This window comes from Danio rerio, chromosome 11 (genome assembly GCF_049306965.1).
Source record: "Danio rerio strain Tuebingen ecotype United States chromosome 11, GRCz12tu, whole genome shotgun sequence".
NCBI lineage: Eukaryota > Metazoa > Chordata > Actinopteri > Cypriniformes > Danionidae > Danio > Danio rerio.
Window position 1 is genome coordinate 19223618 of NC_133186.1, and position 3883 is coordinate 19227500.

The 3883-nt window shown below is 35.9% G+C and overlaps 1 protein-coding gene across 2 annotated transcripts in view; it reads left to right on the forward strand.

Annotated features, from left to right (window-relative positions):
- Nucleotides 1-2317: 2317 nt before the first annotated feature.
- Nucleotides 2318-3883, forward strand: part of tafa1b (TAFA chemokine like family member 1b) — a 421887-nt gene continuing 420321 nt past the window's right edge. For both annotated transcript variants that reach the window (XR_011017210.2, XM_073916604.1), the window contains exon 1: nucleotides 2318-2358. The gene's annotated coding sequence lies outside the window, so the exon portion shown is untranslated. The remainder of the gene's footprint in view (nucleotides 2359-3883) is intronic.

Genomic DNA, 3883 nt, shown 5'->3' on the forward strand with positions numbered 1-3883 from the left:
GGAAACCTCTGAACAAGAATATTTATATAATATGCAATAGTTTCGACACTGATTTTAACATTATTATAAATTATAGGCACTCTGCTTTAAAAGAAAACAGCATTAGTTGTGTATAAGACGATCAGGTCACTAACCACTAGGAATATGTGCAATGTGATGATTCATTCATTTATTATTCTTCGACTTATTCTCTATTTCAGAGGTCACCACAGCGGAATGAACTGCCAACTATTCCAGTATGTTTTACATGTCCTTCCAGCCACAACCCAGTATTGGGAATACACTAATTCACACTCATACATTACGGACACTTTTAAGTTTATTCAATTCATGTATATTGCATGCCCTTGGGGAAAACAGAGCATGGAGGAAACCCATGTGAACATGCTGAATAGTTCATTCAATTCAATAGCCAAAGTCAGCTGATTTTACTGATAGACCTACTTTTTTGCACTAAGAAATTTGGCTGAAAAAAGTGGGTAGCCTTTAATATTCATCTGCTTTGTGTTTTGGAGTCTGTTCTTTAATTATAACATAGAAACAATATTATTTAATAATCAGTAAAATACAACAAAACAAATGAATAGAAGATTAAAATGACTAGCTGAGGATGGGACAGAGTTAACATGGAATGATGTACACTAGGTAATACAAAAGGTCCACTTCATTAATGTACAGTACAGTACTGTAGCTGAACTTGGAAACAAGAGCAATGCCAGAATCCTTCAGCTAGCTATATAGGATATGGCTGTTCTTCTTGAGCAACAAACTGAAAGAGAAAGCCCGAGGGAGAGATAGAAAGGTATAGAAAGAGAGGGAGAATAGAAACTATGCAGGATGTTGTTAGTTATTTCCTCAGCAGCACTGCAGCAGAATTCAAGAACATTTCTGAAAAAGTTGCTGCAATGTACAGGACTAATGTTATTTTGCCAATTTGAGAACCTGGTATTTCAAAACAAAAGTTCTTTTTCTCAAATACGGGGTTTGTTGTAACATGGTTAACATTTTTCACACATATGCTATAACGCAAGTGATCGTATTAACTAGTTTCAGTATAAACACAATATAATATAGCTTAGTGTAACTATAGCCCAGCAAAAGTGCATTATAGCTGAAACACATTTTTTATTTCAGTTTAGTAATCTGCAGTCTGTTATTTAGTTTAACAGTTATTTAAACACTGCGTTAACTGGAAGTTGTTGCAGGCTTTAATTCCAACTTGAATAAAACAGTTGGAGAGGCGTGGCTAAGCCTATTTTGCCCATGCTGTCAAACTGACATCATCAGATCAGAGAAAATAGCAAATAGCTTATTTTTAATTTAAGATTACTAGACTTTTTTCAGTGGATTATTCGTTCACATTAAAGAGATAGTTGTGGGAAAAAATGAAAATGACCTCCTTATTCACTTCACTTTCCCTTGTGTTTTTTCTTGTGTATGCATTGCTACTGTATTCATAGTTGGGGGGGTGGTGAGGGGGAAATACTATGGAAGTGAATGCGTGACATCAACTAACATTTTTCAAAGTAACTTCTTTTGAGTAGAAACAAGAAAGAAACTCAAATGGGTTTTGAACCAGTGAATGATGACAGAAGTTTAATTTGAGTTCTTTAAGACGCAATGTAGAAAGATAAACATAAAACAATATTAAAAAAAAAAAAATAAACTAGACACTAAATAGTATTACCTGTAGGGCATTGTCACATTTCTCTTCTTTCATTTCTGTCATTTGTGGTGAATAATGAAAAAAGTATTGTAAATATCATACAAACTTTGTAGTAGACTTTGTGTAAAAATATGTTTGCTATTTGAAATTAATTATACTACATAAATATAAGTAAATAAATAAATAAATACAAATTTAAATAAATAAATAAAAAGTAAATAATTAGCATTTTATATATTTTAACTATTAGGTTTTTAAAATTAATTATTTTAAAAATGTTACAATCACAGTTTTGTTTAAATTTAATGTATATTGATTTACTTTAGTGTGTTGACAATATTTATTTATTTATTTATTTATTTATAGTTAGTTAGTTAGTTAGTTAGTTAGTTCAGTAAATGGTTTGAGTTGTGTTGAATATGATATTAATATTTTCTATATAGTTTTTCTCCAAAAGTATCCACGGATCCGTAGCACTTGTGCCCCACTGAAAGTCCAAAATCAGTTTTAAAAACTCCAGAGCTGCTAACTTTAGAGAACCAACCTGAAAACATTTGCCCTCGTGACTATCCAGCAACACAAGCTATTGAATGAATCACTCAACTGAATCGATTCGTTTGTGTGAATCAGTTGGAATCACTTTAGCGATTCATTCAGCTCAGCTCTGAATTGGAGCGGTTTTCCGTTAAAGAGCCCATATTATACATGAAATAGGGTCATATCTTGGTTGTAAGGGTCTCCAACAACAGTCTAATATGCATGCAAGGTCAAAAAACACTTTCATGGTCTTATAATCTGCATTTATTTTTACCTAATTATCCCAGCGACTCCTGTATGAATCGTCCAGTGATTCATTTGTTCCCAAACCCCTCCTTAGCGCGAAGCTAATCTGCGCTGATTGGACCGATGACAGTTTTTTTTTTTTTTTTTTTTTTTTTTTTTTTTTTTTATTATAGTTTGAAACATTACATAAAGTAAAAATACAACAACTGAGATATATATTATATCCATAAACATTACTATAATTACAATAATCAAAAGTAATGAAGTAATATATAACAGGAGAAAAAAAAATATATAAAAAATTGCAAAAGAAAAAAAAAATAAATAAAAAAAAAATAAATAAGATTAAAAAAAAACAGATATTACAAAATACTTCTATACATATAAACTAAAATAATAACTTAGGATACACTCATCGACTACAGCGGGGGATTGGACCGATGACAGTCTGTCGCGATTGGTCGACTGCCTTCAGTCAGAGAGTGAAATGGCCAATAGCTAATCAGCAATTTAAAAAGTAATCACAGTTCATACACGCTAGATAGTGTAGGCGTGGATTTTAGCTGCCACACACACACACACCTCCGGACGAGAACGCTCCCGCTTCCTCCCGCACCCGCCAGGTTTTAGCCTTAGAACCCGCCCCGTATTCTGCCCGCCGCGCCCGATCCCGCTAAAGAGCGGGGGAGAACAAAACCGAAAATCTGTATAAACACACACACAGCACCAAGCATAAAGCTCTCGCTCGCTCGCTCGCTCTCTCTCTCTCTCTCTCTCTCTCTCATACGCGCGCGTGCGCACTAACACACAAGCACCAAGCAGACACATCTTTCTCTTTCTCAGGCAGCCCGCTCCCGTCCCAAATCAAACCCGTAACCGACCGCTCCGGCGATTTATTCGGAAATTTATTCCCGCGCCGCAGAAATCTGGCGCGGGGACAGCCGCGGGTATGCACACCTCTAACGTTACCACGGAGCTCCATAAACAAAGCAGCACGCGTCGCGTTTTTAACGTGACTTTGCACGCGATAAGAGAATATAGCCAGTTAACCTGATACAGTACACTCGGTTACAAGTAACAAATCACAACAAAATACATTTGCAAGCTAGAGTCAACGAGGCAACAACTTTAACCGCACGTACTTACACTTGAGAAATGGAAGAAACCCATCCTGATGTCCATCAGTAAGTTACTGATCCTTCCTTTAACAAACGCAGATGAAGTATTCTTTGTAGCATGTAGCTTCCAGAAGTTTCCAGTAGTTTCCAACTGCTTGGCTATAATGCTGAGGTTTCATCTTTGGGTAGAGACTCAATATATCCATCTGCAATGTGACTTCAATCGACCGGCATGTTTGTGTGCGTGTGTTTGTGGGTGTGTGTGTGTGTGTCTGGGTTACTGCGTCAGAGGGCGGGGCCTCAGGTTTGAAATCTC